This window comes from Pristiophorus japonicus, chromosome 5, assembly GCF_044704955.1.
Source record: "Pristiophorus japonicus isolate sPriJap1 chromosome 5, sPriJap1.hap1, whole genome shotgun sequence".
In the NCBI taxonomy this organism is placed as follows: domain Eukaryota; kingdom Metazoa; phylum Chordata; class Chondrichthyes; family Pristiophoridae; genus Pristiophorus; species Pristiophorus japonicus.
In genome coordinates, this window is record NC_091981.1 from 172,853,066 (window position 1) to 172,870,064 (window position 16,999).

Below are 16,999 nucleotides of genomic sequence, written 5' to 3' on the forward strand. Positions count from 1 at the left end.
TCTTTGTTGACAGGCACACACAGTGGGTCGAATGGCTTCCTTCTGTGCTGTAAATTTTTATGATTCTATGACTACGTAGGAACCTCGCATCGTTCCATTCTTATCTATAATCGTAGCCAGAGAATCACCTGCAATGGCTTCTCTTCGCACTCCCGCATCGGTACCTCTGGTGGCCCCCAAAGATCTATCCTTGGCCCCCTCCTATTTCTCATCTACATGTTGCCCCTTGGCGACATCATCTAAAAATACAGCATCAGTTTCCACATGTATGCCTCCACAGTCTTGAAATCGTCAGACTGCTTGTCAGATCCAGTTCTGGATGAGCAGAAACTTTCTCCAATTAAATATTGGGAAGACCGAAGCCATTGTTTTTGGTCCCCGCCACAAACCCAGTTCCCTAGACACTGACTCCATCCCTCTTCCCAACTTCTGTCTGAGGCTGAACCAGACTGTTTGCAACCTTGCCGTCATAGTTGACCCTGAAATGAGCTTTCGACCACACATCCGCAGCGTTACTAAGACCGCCAATTTCCACCTCCGTAACATTGGCCATCTCCGCCCTTGCCTTAGCTAATCCACTGCTGAAGCTCTCATCCATGGCTTTGTTACCCCTAGACTTGACTATTCCAACTCATTCCTGGCTGGCTTCCCACATTCCACCCTAGGTAAACTTGAGGTCATCCAAAACTCAGCTGCCCACGTCCTAACTTTTTATCAAGTCCCTTTCACCCATCACCCCTGTGCTCGCTGACCTACATTGGCTCCCGGTTAAGCAATGCCTCAATTTCAACATTTTCATCCTGGTTTTCAAATCCCTCCATGGTCTCTCCTCCCCCCTCCTTACCTCTAAATCTACTTCAGCCCCACAACCAACCACCCCATCCAGAGATATCTGTGCTCCTCTAATTCTGCCCTCGAGCATCCCTGACTTTAAATCGCTCAACCATTGGTGGTCGTGCCTTAAGCTTTTTAAACATTTTTATTTTGTATCATTATGGGAGTATAAATGATATTAATTGAACTAAGTGACTCTGATCAATGTTGACACACTTGCACTTTCCAGTAGGGGGAAGTCACTGGAAGACAGTTCAAAGAGGGACCCCTGCCTGATTCCTATCCTTCGTAGCCCAGGGACCAAGAGCTGGTGCTTGACAAATTTAAGCAAAGGCCTGGCAATGGTTTGTTTACAGTGTTCCACTCGGCCTGGGACTGGAGTGTAGCAAATAGAGTTGGAGCACAGCTGACACCTGTAAGATGACATATAGGAAAAGAATGGAAGAAAGACTTGGATTTATATAGCGCCTTTCACGACCACCAGACGTCTCAAAGTGCTTTACAGCCAAATGATATACTTTGAGTGTAGTCACTGTTATAATGTCAGAGGATTAATGCGCTCACCTAACTGCGATATCTGAAAACCAGGGAGAGGGGACCCGAGGGAGGGAGGGTGTGGGTGTGGGTGCGCGCACTAGGGACATGCAGCAGAGCCTGGGCTCCAATCGTCTTGGATCCCCTTGCCATTGGACCAAGATCTTGCTCTGTCGAATCCATGTGGCAGCTGGTGTGCAACAGCCACCCCACGATAAAATAATTCTCGCATCTTCCACCCTTTAAAATGAAATTCAGGACCTGGAGACTGCAAATCCCACATTGGTCTCATCAGTCACCTTAGAACTCATTTTAGTATGGAAGAAAGTCATCTCGACTCCGGAGGACAGCCTAAGAAGACGAAAGGCTACTTATATTGTAGGACAGTTGATGAACAGTGGTGTATATTTAAGGAAATATTTCATAACTCTCAAGAAAAATATATTCCCATGAGGAGGAAAGGGTATAAAAGAAAAAAGATAGTCAGTCGTGGCTAACTAAATAAAGGATGGTATCCAATTAAAAACAAGGGCATACAAAGTGGCCAAAACTAGTGGGAGGACAGAAGATTGGGAAGCTTTTAAAAGCCAGCAAAGAGTGACTAAAAAAAATGATTAAGGGAAGATAGACTATGAAAGTAAACTAGCACAAAATATAAACACAGACAGCAAGAATTTCTATAGGTATATAAAAAGGAAAAGAGTGGCTAAAGTAAATGTTGGTCCCTTAGAGGACGAGACAGGGGAATTAGTAATGCGGAACATGGAGATGGCAGAAACTCTGAACAAATATTTTGTATCAGTCTTTACGGTAGAGGACACTAACAATATTCCGACAGTGGATAGTCATGGGGCTATTGGAGGCGGCGGGGGGAGGCGGGAACTTAACACAATCACAATCACTAAGGAGGTGGTACTCAGTAAGATAACAGGACTCAAGGCGGATAAATCCCCCAGAACTGATGGCTTGCATCCTAGGGCCTTAAGAGAATTAACGGCAGGGATAGTGAATGCATTCATTGTAATTTACCAAAATTTCCTGGATTCTGGGAAGGTCCCAGCAGATTGGAAAACTGCAAATGTAATGCCCCCATTTAAAAAAGGAGGCAGACAAAAAGCAGGAAACTATAGACAAGTTAGCCTAACATTTGTGGTTGGGAAAATGTTGGAGTCCATTATTAAAGAAGCAGTAGCAGGACATTTGGAAAAGCAAAATTCAGTCCAGCAGAGTCAGCATGGATTTATGAACGGGAAGTCATGTTTGACAAATTTGCTGGAATTCTTTGAGGATGTAACAAACAGGGTGGATAAAGGGGAACTAGTGGATGTGGTGTATTTAGACTTCCAGAAGGCATTTGACAAGGTGCCACATAAAAAGGTTACTGAAGAAGATAAAAGTTCACACAGTTGGGTGTAATATATTAGCATGGATAGATGATTGGCTAACTAACAGAAAACAGAAAGTCAGGATAAATGGTTCATTCTTGGATTGGCAATCAGTAACTAGTGGGGTGCCGCAGGGATCAGTGCTGGGGCTCCAACTATTTACAATCTATATTAACAACTTGGATGAATGGACCAATTGTAACGTAGCCAAGTTTGCTGATGATACAAGGATGGGAGGATAAGCAATGTGTAAGGAGGACACAAAAAACATGCAAAATGACATATACAGGCTAAGTGAGTGGGCAAACATTTGGCAGATGGAGTATAATGTTGGAAAGTGTAAGGTTACGCACTTTGGCAGGAAAAAAAAAAATCAAAGAGCAAGTTATTATTTAAAAGGAGAAAGATTGCAAAGTGCTGCAGTACAGCAGGACCTGGGGGCACTTGTGCATGAAACTCTTTTTAGGAGCAAACAAAAAACATTAAACCGTGCCCCCCGATCTGGGGGAAACACCAACATTTACAAGGCTCTTTTTTTTTTGGGCACAGAATCGAATTTTTTCTCCAAGTGCCCCCTATAAAAGGGGAGGGGGACACTAAAAGCACCGGCAATGAAAACAAATTAAACTTTAAAACGTAAAATCAAATTAAAATTTGGTTGCCGGGCGTGATGATGCACTCCAGTCCCTCCGGTGCCCACCTCTCGCGGAAGGCCGCGAGCGTACCGGTGGACACCGCGTGCTCCATCTCCAAGGACACCCTGGACCGGATGTCAGAGCGGAAGAGAGGCAGGCAGTCAGGTTGAACGACCGCCTCGACCGCCCGCTGCCTGGACCGGCTGATGGCACCCTTGGCCGTGCCCAGGAGCAGTCCTACGAGGAGGCCCTCGGACCTACCCACTCCCCTCCGCACAGGGTGCCCAAAGATCAGGAGAGTGGGACTGAAGTGCAGCCAGAATTTCAGGAGCAGCCCCTTCAAATAATGGAACAGGGGCTGCAACCTTGTGCACTCAATAAAAACATGGAACACGGACTCCTCCAGACCGCAGAAATTGCAGGCGGCCTGGGAGTCCGTGAACCAGCTTAAAAATTTGTTGCATGGCACTGCTCCGTGCACCACCCTCCAGGCCAAGTCCCCGATGAATAGTGGGAGGACCCCTGCGTAGAGTGCCCTCCATCGGGGACCCCCGCCTCCTCCGGACGGCAAGATGGTACGCCATGGCGTGTCCGGACGGCCGGCGAGGATGGCAAAGTTGAGGGTGTGCAGGAGCAGCCCGTACAGGAAACCCCTCCGCGCGGAACTGAAAGGCACGGAGGGGATTTCCCCGAGGCGGCTCAAGTTGTGAGGCGCCGGCCCCCGAGGGAGGTTCCGGGGTTTGGCGCCAATGAGGAATTCCGTCCGGACGGGGGTCAGTTCGGACGGGATCTCCCCACGTGCTTGAGCCTCCTCGATGCACCTAACGGAGTCAGGGCCCAGAGCTGTTTTTAGCGACTCGATGGCATCGGCCGCGTGGCGGACGTTGGCAGAATTTAGACGCCGCGCCAGCGTGTCTGGCGCCATCCAGCCCGCTCCTCCGCCATCGAGCAGGTCCCTGACCCTGGTCACCTCACCAGCCACAGCCCTCTCTTCCGACCGCCACATAAAACCTCGGCCGTGGAGGTACGGATTCCCGAGCAGCGGCTCCTGCAGGACAGCCGCCACTCCAGCCGGCGGAGAGCTGCGCTTGGTGGAGACTTTGTTCCGGACCCTGATGAGGTCCCTGTAAAAGACAGGCAGCTCCCGGAGGGCGGTCCTGACACCCCCCAAGTTCACAAACAGGAGCTGCGTGTCGTAGTTGAGGTCGCGCTGCTGGCGGCACTTGTGCATGAAACTCTTTTGAGTTAACCTGCAAAAACATAAAACATTAAAACCATGCCACCCGACCTGGGTGACACAGCAGACATTTTCAAGGCCCCTTTTTTTTGGGGGGTTTTTGGGTTTTTTTTGGGGCGCTAAAATCAAATTTTTCCAGTGCCCCCTATAAAAGGGAAGGGGGACACTAAAAGCACCGGCAATTAAAACAAATTAAACTTAAAAACGTAAAATCAAATTAAAATTTGGTTGCCGGGCGTGATGATGCACTCCAGTCCCTCCGGTGCCCACCTCTCGCGGAAGGCCGCGAGCGTACTGGTGGACACCGCGTGCTCCATCTCCAAGGACACCCTGGACCGGATGTAAGAGCGGAAGAGAGGCAGGCAGTCAGGTTGAACGACCCCCTCGACCGCCCGCTGCCTGGACCGGCTGATGGCACCCTTGGCCGTGCCCAGGAGCAGTCCTACGAGGAGGCCTTCGGACCTACCCGCTCCCCTCCGCACAGGGTGCCCAAAGATCAGGAGAGTGGGACTGAAGTGCAGCCAGAATTTCAGGAGCAGCCCCTTCAAATAATAAAACAGGGGCTGCAACCTTGTGCATTCCATAAAAACATGGAACACGGACTCTTCCAGACCGCAGAAATTGCAGGCGGCCTGGGAGTCCGTGAACCGGCTTAAAAATTTGTTGCACGGCACTGCTCCGTGCACCACCCTCCAGGCCAAGTCCCCGATGAATAGTGGGAGGACTCCTGCGTAGAGGGCCCTCCATCGGGGACCCCCGCCTCCTCCGGACGGCAAGATGGTACGCCATGGCGTGTCCGGACGGCCGGCGAGGATGGCAAAGTTGAGGGTGTGCAGAAGCAGCCCGTACAGGAAACCCCTCCGCGCGGAACTGAAAGGCACGGAGGGGATTTCCCCGAGGCGGCTCAAGTTGTGAGGCGCCGGCCCCCGAGGGAGGTTCCGGGGTTTGGCGCCAATGAGGAATTCCGTCCGGACGGGGGTCAGTTCGGACGGGATCTCCCCACGTGCTTGAGCCTCCTCGATGCACCTAACGGAGTCAGGGCCCAGAGCTGTTTTTAGCGACTCGATGGCATCGGCCGCGTGGCGGAGGTTGGCAGAGTTTAGGCGCCGCGCCAGCGTGTCTGGCGCCATCCAGCCCGCTCCTCCGCCACCGAGCAGGTCCCTGACCCTGGTCACCTCACCAGCCACAGCCCTCTCTTCCGACCGCCACATAAAACCTCGGCCGTGGAGGTACGGATTCCCGAGCAGCGGCTCCTGCAGGACAGCCGCCACTCCAGCCGGCGGAGAGCTGCGCTTGGTGGAGACTTTGTTCCAGACCCTGATGAGGTCCCTGTAAAAGACAGGCAGCTCCCGGAGGGCGGTCCTGACACCCCCCAAGTTCACAAACAGGAGCTGCGTGTCGTAGTTGAGGTCGCGCTGCTGGCGGCACTTGTGCATGAAACTCTTTTAGAGTCTACCTGCAAAACATAAACATTAAACTGTGCCACCCGACCTGGGTGACACACCAGACATTTACAAAGCCCTTTTTTCCTTTTTTTGTTTTTTTTTTCTGTTTTTTGTTTTTTTTTTGTTTTTTTTTGGGCACTAAAATCACAATTTCTCCGGTGCCCCCTATAAAAGGGAAGGGGACACTAAAAGCACCGGCAATTAAAACAAATTAAACTTAAAAACGTAAAATCAAATTAAAATTTGGTTGCCGGGCGTGATGATGCACTCCAGTCCCTCCGGTGCCCACCTCTCGTGGAAGGCCGCGAGCGTACCGGTGGACACCGCGTGCTCCATCTCCAAGGACACCCTGGACCGGATGTAAGAGCGGAAGAGAGGCAGGCAGTCAGGTTGAACGACCCCCTCGACCGCCCGCTGCCTGGACCGGCTGATGGCACCCTTGGCCGTGCCCAGGAGCAGTCCTACGAGGAGGCCTTCGGACCTACCCGCTCCCCTCCGCACAGGGTGCCCAAAGATCAGGAGAGTGGGACTGAAGTGCAGCCAGAATTTCAGGAGCAGCCCCTTCAAATAGTGGAACAGGGGCTGCAACCTTGTGCACTCCATAAAAAGATGGAACACGGACTCCTCCAGACCGCAGAAATTGCAGGCGGCCTGGGAGTCCGTGAACCGGCTTAAAAATTTGTTGCACGGCACTGCTCCGTGCACCACCCTCCAGGCCAAGTCCCCGATGAATAGCGGGAGGACCCCTGCGTAGAGTGCCCTCCATCGGGGACCCCCGCCTCCTCCGGACGGCAAGATGGTACGCCATGGCGTGTCCGGACGGCCGGCGAGGATGGCAAAGTTGAGGGTGTGCAGGAGCAGCCCGTACAGGAAACCCCTCCGCGCGGAACTGAAAAGCACGGAGGGGATTTCCCCGAGGCGGCTCAAGTTGTGAGGCGCCGGCCCCCGAGGGACGTTCCGGGGTTTGGCGCCGATGAGGAATTCCGTCCGGACGGGGGTCAGTTCGGACGGGATCTCCCCACGTGCTTGAGCCTCCTCGATGCACCTAACGGAGTCAGGGCCCAGAGCTGTTTTTAGCGACTCGATGGCATCGGCCGCGTGGCGGACGTTGGCAGAATTTAGGCGCCGCGCCAGCGTGTCTGGCGCCATCCAGCCCGCTCCTCCGCCATCGAGCAGGTCCCTGACCCTGGTCACCTCACCAGCCACAGCCCTCTCTTCCGACCGCCACATAAAGCCTCGGCCGTGGAGGTACGGATTCCCGAGCAGCGGTTCCTGCAGGACGGCCGCCACTCCAGCCGGCGGAGAGCTGCGCTTGGTGGAGACTTTGTTCCAGACCCTGATGAGTTCCCTGTAAAAGACAGGCAGCTCCCGGAGGGCGGTCCTGACACCCCCCAAGTTCACAAACAGGAGCTGCGTGTCGTAGTTGAGGTCGCGCTGCTGGCGGCACTTGTGCATGAAACACAAAAGGTTAGTATGCAGGTGCAGCAAGTGATCAGGAAGGCCAATGGAATCGTGGCCTTTAGCATAGGGGATGGAGTATAAAAACAGGGAAGTCTTGCTACAGTTATACAGGGTATTGGTGAGGCCACACCTGGAATACTGCATGCAGTTTTGGTTTCCATATTTAAGAAAGAATATACTTGCTTTGGAGGCAGTTCAGAGAAGGTTCACTAGGTTGATTCCGGGGATGAGGGGGTTGACTTCTGAGGAAAGGTTGAGTAGGTTGGGCCTCTACTCATTGGAATTCAGAAGAATGAGAGGTGATCTTATCGAAACGTATAAGCTTATGAGGGAGCTTGACAAGGTGGATGCAGAGAGGATGTTTCCACTGATAGGGGAGACTAGAACTAGAGGGCATGATCTTAGAATGAGGGGCCACCCATTTAAAACTGATGAGAAATTTCTTCTGATCGTGGTAAATCTGTGAAATTCACAGCCCTAGAGGGCTGTGGAAGCTAGGACATTCTTAAATTTAAGACAGAGATATACAGTTTCTTAACCAATAAAGGGATTAAGGGGTTATGGGGAGCAGGCAGGGAAGTGGACCAGAGTTCATGATCAGATCAGCCATGATCATATTAAATGGCAGAGCAGGCTCGAGGGGCTATATTGCCTACTCCTACTTCTTATATTCTTAGACCCTAAGCTCTGGAATTCCCTGCCTAAACCTCTCCTTCCTCCTTTAAGATGCTCCTAAAGCACTAACTCTTTGGCCAAGCTTTTGGTCACCTGCCTCAATTTCTCATGTGGCTCGGTTTCAAAATGTTTGTTTTATAATACTCCTGTGAAGTGCCTTGGGCCGTTTTACTGCGTTATAGGTGCAAGATAAATACGTTGTTGTTATGTGCAAGTACAGAAACCAGAAACCCATCTTGACCTAGCATAAAGTACGACTCCTCACTGTTTCCTTCGTAAATTCAGGTACCCAGTACCTCCAGGATAACTGCTCCAAGAGATCCTGAATATTATTTAAATTCAGAAAAATATTGGCTAAACCTCGCAAAAGTAAAACCGCTTCAAGAATAAAATCGAAACAGCAGCAATATTTTACAAGCCTAAAGATCTTGCCGCGTGGCTGCCATTCTCTAGCACAAGGCTGAAAGTGAAATACTTCAAAGACTCGGGTGCACTTGGAACAATTGGACTCCGGCGCTTTAGCATAACCTACACTGACCTCCAGAATGGCAACAGTGGCCGCTACCGTTACAAGAAGTTAGTTATTCCGGTCCCCCGAGTGTCTGCGGGTGAACAATGCCATTAAAACACAAAACAAGTACATTTCGGAAGTATCTCTGGACACCAAGTATCGAAGTGATGCCGAGAGCCTGCACGGTAACTCTAACTCGAGTGATATGAGCGGGTGGACGAGAATGAAAGTTTGTTTTCAGACTGTCGTGTGAGCCGCTTCCAGGAAACCAGCACCCGGGCTAGCGCGGCCTGGGCTGCCGCATTTCGGAACTTCACTTCAAATAAAGTTGTCCCTGGGTCTGTTGCAAAAAGGAGGGCGGCGTGGAATGGGAAAGAGAGGGAGTGAGGAAGAGGAGAGGAGAGGAGGGGGCTCTCGGTTTGTTCTCACTCACCATCGCCGCACTCGGGACACGCAGCCACTACATTCCGGCCAAAGCTCGAAGCCGCTCCGGCTCGCTGGGCCAGCCCGAGCCGGTGGGTCAGCTCCTGCGGCCGCCTCGCACCATCTCCCTTCGGTGGTGTCCGCTCAGCCCAGGCGCAACTGGTGGCGGCCGCCGGAGCCCTCGGCGACTGGAGGGCAGGGCGGGGCGGGGCGGCACTCTCGCCCTGCTGTCCTGCCCCCTCTCTCTCACACTCTGTCAGCAAGTCCCCGTCCTTCCCCCACACACCGAGCCCGAACTCCAACCCAGCGCATTGTGGGCCAACCACCCGACCACAGCCCAGCCTGCAAAAGGAAGGGAGGGGAGGAAGTGCATTTGGCGGGGCCGCTGCTGCCATTTTCTGGAGTGTGTGGTTATATATCTTCATCAGTTTACTGATTCAATTAAACTACTTGATCTCGCTCCTCCCTGTTCATATCTGTGTTTCTTGCAGAGTTCCTTTGCATTGCCCTGTTGCTTCTCCTTTATTGTCTGTGATCAATGCCTCCATGCTGGGGATGTTGGCCTGAGAGAGAACACTGATGTTGGTGGCCTATCCTGCCAATTTGAAGGATTTTGCAGAGGCAGCGTTTGTGGTACTCTCCAGTGCTTTGAGGTGCCTACTGTACATAGTCCATGTCTCTGAAGCATAAAGGAGGGCATGTATCACTACTTCTCTGTAGACCATGAGCTTGGTGCTGGGTTTGAGATCTTGGTCTTCAAACATTCTTTTCCTCAGTCGACTGAAGGCTGCACTGGCACACTGAAGGCAGTGTTGAATTTCGTCATCGATGTCTGCCCTGGCTAACAGAAGGCTCCCAAGGTATGGAACGTGATCCACGCTGTCCAAGGTCTCGTCATGGATCTTGATAATCGGGGACAGTACTCTGGTGGGGGCAGGTTGATAGAGAACCTTTGACTTACAGATGTTTAATGTAAGGCCCAGTCTATCGTATGCTTCAGTGAAGATGGCAACGATGGTTTGGACTTCGGCCACAGAGAGCTGTGGAAGCTGGGTCATTGAATAAATTTAAGACAGAGATAGACAGTTTTTAACCGATAAGGGGTTATGGGGAGCGGGCAGGGAAGTGGACCCGAGTCCATGATCGGATCAGGCATGATCGTATTGAATGGCGGAACAAGCTCGAGGGATCGTATGGCCTACTCCTGCTCCTATTTCTTATGTTCTTATTAAGTCCTGCTACAACTGTACAGGGTATTGGTGAGGCCACACCTAGAGTACTGCGTACAGTTTTGATCTCCATATTTAAGAAAGGATATACTTGCATTGGAGGCTGTTGAGAGAAGGTTCACTAGGTTGATTCCGAAGATGAGGGGGTTGACTTATGAAGATAGATTGAGTAGGTTCGGCCTCTACTCCTTGGAGTTCAGAAGAATGAGAGGTGATCTTATCGAAACAAATAAGATAATGAGGGGACTTGACAAGATGGATGCAGAGAGAATGTTTCCACCCATAGGAGAAACTAAAACTCGGGGACATAGTCTCAGAATAAGGGTCGCCCATTTAAAACTGAAATGAGGAGGAATTTCTTCTCAAAGGGTTGTAAATCTATGGAATTCTCTGTCCCAGACAGCTGTCGGGGTTGGGTCATTGAATATATTATTTAAGGCAGAGATAGACAGATTTTTGAGTGATAAGGGAATAAAGGGTTATGGGGAGCGGACAGGGAAGTGGAGCTGAGTCCATGATCAGATCAGCCATGATCTTATTAAATGGCAGAACAGGTTCAAGTGGTACATGTCCAAGTCAGGATGGTGTGTGTGACTTTAAGGTGGTAGTGTTCCCACAATATTGTTGCTGTTGTCTTCAGTGGTGGAAGCCACAGGGGTGGGAGATGCCTGGAGATTAAGCTTGGCAAGTTGTGGCAATGCATCCTGTAGGTATTACATACTGCAGCCAAAGTGCACCAATGACGGAAGAAATTGATATTGAATCCAGTGGTCGGGACACTGATCAACTGGACTGCTCTGTACTTGATGATGATGAGACTTCTTGAGTGTTATTGTGGCCATTCCAGTGCGTGATGAGCATTCCAGCAGACTCCTGGCTTGAGTCATTAGATGGTGCGGAGGCTTTGAGGTGTCAGAAGGTAAGCTATTCATTACAAAATATACAGCTTCTGTCCTCTTGTAGCCATAGTGTTGATATGGCTGGTCAGTTAATCTTCTGATCAGTGGTGATCCTCACAATGCTGATAGCGGAGTTGTGGGAGTATTACCCAAATATCTCTCTGTTCTTTCTGCGCAGTCTATGAGAACATAAGAATCTAAGAAATAGGAGCAAGAGTAGGCCATTTGGACCCTCAGGCCTGCTCCGCCATTCAGTGAGATCATGGCTGATCTTCCAGCTCAACTCCACTATCCCCATATCCCTTGATTCCCTTAATAACCAAAAATCTTATCGATCTCTGTCTTGAATATGCTCAACGACTAAGCCTCCACAAGCCCTCTGGGGTAGAGAATTCCAAAGATTCACAACCCTCTGAGTGAAGAAATTTCTCCTCATCCCAGTCCTAAATGGCTGACCCCTTATTCTGAGACTGTGGCCCCTGGTTCTAAACTCCCCAGCCAGGTGAAACATACTCCCTACATTTACCCTGTCAAGCCCTGAAAACATTTTGTAAGTTTCAATGAGATCACCTTTCATTCTTCTAAACTCTGGAGAATATAGGCCAAGTCTACTCAATCTCTCCTCATCGGACATTCCACCCATCCTGGGAATCAGTCTGGTGAACCTTCATGGCACTCCCTCAATGGCAAGTAGGTAAGGAGACCAAAGGGCCGAAATTCAGCCTCCTGATAAGGCTTGTTACCACCGGAAAGTAGCGGCCAAGTGGCGGTATGGAATGGCCGCCGATTTGTAGTCAAATAGCCAGCGCTCACAAAATTCTGCTTGGTGGTTTTTCCAGCAGATCCCATATCTGCCCCGCTGCTGCCGAACCCTCCTAAGTGCATGATCAAAGTGCGTACTGCTGATGTCCTGCCCCGCAAGCAAAATTCACCTTAGAAAATCTTCCGGACCCAGCTCGGTGCCCCCAACGGTTTTTTCCTTCGGTGCACTGTGTTTGCAATGTGTGTAAAATGGTGGTACAGCCTCCATTAAATTTGTCTGTTTAATGCAGGCCGTCATATTTTTTTTCCCAACAGCTCCAGAGGCAGCGGGCAAGGGTCCCAGCAGACATGGCTGCTGAACATGTACAAGCCCATGGAGATGACAACAGACCTCAACCCAGACAGATGACCCAGGAAGGACCTGTTGTCAGGAGGAGGGTCAGGTATGCTGACTCCCCGCATCAGATAGTGCACAAAATCGAGAGACGGCAGGATGCACAGGAGGCCGATGCTTGCCAACAGCAGGCTGCAGAGGGTGAGGAGCAGCAAGAACATGAGGGAGAAGGCAATGAGGCAGCTGCCATAGGAAGACGCGAGCATAGACATGGGGTGTAGAAGACCCTATCGTGTAAAGGTCTACAGGCAGCAGTTTTCGTACATGGACCTGACGGATGATCAATGTCTCTGGAGACTTCGATTCCTGAAGGACTTCGTGAGGGAGCTGCGCAATCACCTGCAGCCAGAGCTCCAGCCTCAAATAAGATTGAGGACAGCTCTAACCGACGTATCCAAAGTGACCATAGCACCACATTTAGTGACATGGGATCGGATTCCTTGATTCCCGGGCTGAAACTTTTGTGAGTGGATGATTCCAACCAAACAGCAAAGTAACTAGAGAGGTATTTGTGTTGCAGAACAGCTAAAAATCCAAGGCAAATTACAAGCACACTTGGCAGAGTCCAGATGGCCGCACCTATGGGAATAATAGGGCGCTTGGGTGAATTTCAACTCAACCGAGAGACTTTTGGAGTGTATGTGGAGTGGCTAGAAATGTTTTTCACCGCAAATAGTATCATTGAAGTCCCCGATGATGAAAACAGTAATCGGGCTGTTTTCGAAAGAAAATGGGCTATTTTCCTGATGGGAGCAGGCCCCGAGATGTACATGAAACCCTGAAAAATGTGCTTGTTCCCGTCAAGCCAAAGGACACATCACTTACGGAGATTCTAAGCAAGTTAGAACAGCACTACAGTCCTGAGTCCCTGGAAATTGCTGAAAGTTATCATTTTAGAATACGAGATCAGTTAATTGACGAAAGTATCAGTGAGTACATTGTAGCAGTAAAAAAGCTACCCATTCACTGTAATTTCGGAAACTTTACAGGACCAAGCATTGCGTGACCGCTTTGTTTGTGGGATGAAAAATGAAGCGATCAGAAGAAAGTTGTTGACAACTCCTAACTTGACTTTTGATTTAGCTTGTCAGACAGCTAACTCAATGGATATGGCTGACCAATACTTCCAAGAATTTCGAGCCATTTCCAGTCATCAGAAAACCAAGGTGAATTGTCTGCAGTTTAAAAGAAAAAGGCAGTTGGGTCCCAAGGCCTCAGCAACTGGTCAAGGTAAAAGAGCATTGAAGTCGTGCTATCGGTGTCTGGGACAACACATTGCTCAAAGTTGTCCATATGTGAAGACAGAGCGTTTCTTCTGCAGGAAATCTTGCGAAGGCATGCCGACTGAAGAATAAATCAACTTTCAAGGCAAGAAGTAGAAATCCCTGAGACTACATAGGATGGAAGAAAAGCAACAGGACGAAGAGATACATGTCATCAGGCGCACAAAGGTATCTCGCGAAGTATCGTCATCCAAGTAGACATTGCAGGAACCAAGATACCCATGGAAATCGACACTAGTACATCCGTCAGCGTAGTACCGGAATCGCAATATCTCGACAAATTGTGTGATTTCCCATTGGCGAAATCCAAGGTAGAGCTGCAAGGCTATTCAGGAGAGCAAAGTCCTGTGGTAGGTCATACCACCGTACTGGTGAAATACAAGGATCAATTTCAGAGCTTGCCTCTCTTAGGGTGGTGGCTGGAGACAAGCCTGCCTTACTAGAAAGAAATTGGTTGGGATCACTGAAGCTGGATTGGAATGAGATTTTTCGAGTTGAAACTAGATTTGAATCAAAGAATGATGTCATCAAGAAGTATGCGAAGCTGTTCTGTGAAACAGGCAGTCCGATCCAAGGCTTCAAGCTGAGTGTCAGAGTACAGAAAGACAGTTAACTGCAAGTTACATCCCATACCATATGCATTCAGATGAGCAAGAACTCAAAAGACTAGAGATTGAGAAAATTATCTCTGTGATAGATCTATGTAATTGGGCTACACCCATTGCTGTTGTATCTAAGTCAGTTGGTAAGGTAAGGTTGTGTGGTGATTATGAAGTAACGTAAACAAGGTTCTAGAGGGTAATCTCCCCAATACAGGTGGCTCAATAGCTCAGGGGTTAGAGCACAGGTCTTGTAAACCAGGGGTTGTGGTTTCAAATCTCACTGTGGACCTGTTCTAAAATAACTCAGTATTTAAACTCACTGTCAGTTAACAAGGTCTTTAACTAGATATGTTTCACAGCTCTGAAACTGACTGAGAAACAACAGTCTTTCCTTGTACACTTTCCCTTCTCTCTGCTTGCCCTTTCTGAGTCTTTTTAGGGGGATCAAGGGGTATGGCGAGAAAGCAGGAATGGGGTACTGAAGTTGAATGTTCAGCCATGAACTCATTGAATGGCGGTGCAGGCTAGAAGGGCCGAATGGCCTACTCCTGCACCTATTTTCTATGTTCTATGTTCTAAATGTAGAAGATTTGTTCACAATGCTGACAGGTGGTCAGATCTTCTCAAAGTTAGATCTCACAAATGCCTACTTACAACTTGAAATAGATGAGTCCAAATCATGCTTAACTATAAATACTCATCTAGGCCCAAATCAATTTAATAGGCTACCATTTGGAGTGTCTTCCGCTCCCGCCATATTCCAAGGGTTGATGCACCAGATTTTGCAAGGTATTGAAGGGGTAGTATGTTATTTAGATAACATACTAATTTCAGCACCAAACAGGCAAATTCATAATAACATATTGAATTAAGTCCTCAAATGGCTAGAGAAGCACAGAGTATAAGTGACTGTTCGCAAGTGTGAGTTATTTCAAAACTCAGTGGAGTACTTAGGGCACAGAGTAGACAAAAATTATTTACATCCAACCAAGGGAAAGCTGAATGCAATTAGAAATGCACCCACTCCCAAGACTTTCTGAACTTCGATTATTTTTGGGTCTTTTGAACTATTATCAGAAGTTCCTACCAAATTTGGCTACAGTATTACATCCACTGAATGAGTTGTTGAAAAAACAGGTCTAGGACAGAACTAGGGGGCACAGCCTCAAAATACGGGGGAGCCAATTTAAAACCGAGTTGAGAAGGAATTTCTTCTCCCAGAGCGTTGTGAATCTGTGGAATTCTCTGCCCAGGGAAGCAGTTGAGGCTAGCTCATTGAACGTATTCAAATCACAGATAGATAGATTTTTAACCAATAAGGGAATTAAGGGTTATGGGGAGCGGGCGGATAAGTGGAGCTGAGTCCACAGCCAGATCAGCCATGATCTTATTGCGTGGCGGAGCAGTCTCGAGGGGATAGATGGCCTACTCCTGTTCCTAATTCTTATGTTCTTATTGGAAGTGGTCAGAAAAATGTGACACAGCGTTCAAGGAGTGTAAAAGCCAATTGGTCGAGCGCACCATTTAAGTTCACTATGACATGCCTAAGAAGATCAAGCTAGCATATGACGCCTCTCCATATGGAGTTGGGGCAGTGATCTCTCGTACTACTTGTTGGGGAGGAGAGATCAATTGCTTTTGCTTCACGCACTCTCAGTGCCAGTGAGCATAATTATGCACAAATTGAAAGGGAAGCTTTGGCATTAATCTTTGGGGTCAAGAAGTTCTACAAATACTTGTATGGTCATAAGTGTACCCCTGACAGTAATCCTCCATCCAATGTCCCCAGTTCCAACATTAGCTGCAGCTCGAATGCAGAGATGGGCTTTGATTTTGTCAAGCTATAAGTATGACTTTGAGAACAGATGATCAGCTGATCACAGTAATGTTGATGCTATGTCTAGGTTGCCACCCAATAGGGAAGAAGTGTTCTATTTTTCATATATAGATGAACTGCCAGTCACAGCAAAAGAGATTGGTAGAGCAACCAAATGTGACCCAGTTATGTCAAAGGTGCATGATTACATAGCAAATGGCTGGCCAAACCAGATATCAGAGAAAGATATTCATCCATTCTTTGTTCATAGGAATGAATTATCAGTGGATAAAGATTGTATCATGTGAGGTGCAAGAGTGGTTATACCAAATAAATTCAGGTCCAAACTATTAGGAGATCTTCATGACCAGCACCTGGGAATGTGCTTGACCAAGAGTTTTGCACACAGTTACTTATGGTGCCCAGGCCTAGATAAAGATATAGAGTACATCATTAGTCAGTGTACAACATGTCAATCGGTAAGCAAGAAACCACAATCAGTACCATTACAGCCATGGAAATGGCCTCCCAGAGTGGTGGCAAAGGTTACATATCGATTTTGCTGAGCTAGAAGGGCAGCAATTGTTCATTGTGATTGATAGCCATTCGAGGTGGGTAGAGGTGTTTCCGATGTGGAAAATAACAGCAAGTAAAACACTGGACAATTTGCGAAGATTATTTTCTTCATATGGCCTCCCAGAAGAAATTGTGTCTGATAATGGACCACAATTTTGTTCAGAAGAATTTGTGCAGTTCACAAGCAGAAACAGTGTGAAAAATATCAAGGTTCCAGCAAATGGTACAGCAGAGCGCAGAGTACAAATTGTAAAACGTGCCCTCATCAAACAGATGTTGGATCCAAATCCAAAGAAAT

At 48.7% G+C, this 16,999-nt stretch overlaps 1 protein-coding gene across 1 annotated transcript in view; it reads right to left on the minus strand.

Moving 5' to 3' along the window:
- Positions 1-9,438, minus strand: part of poc1bl (POC1 centriolar protein homolog B (Chlamydomonas), like) — a 65,144-nt gene extending 55,706 nt beyond the window's left edge. Inside the window, exon 1 of the mRNA XM_070881090.1 lies at positions 9,151-9,438. The gene's annotated coding sequence lies outside the window, so the exon portion shown is untranslated. The remainder of the gene's footprint in view (positions 1-9,150) is intronic.
- Positions 9,439-16,999: the final 7,561 nt, after the last annotated feature.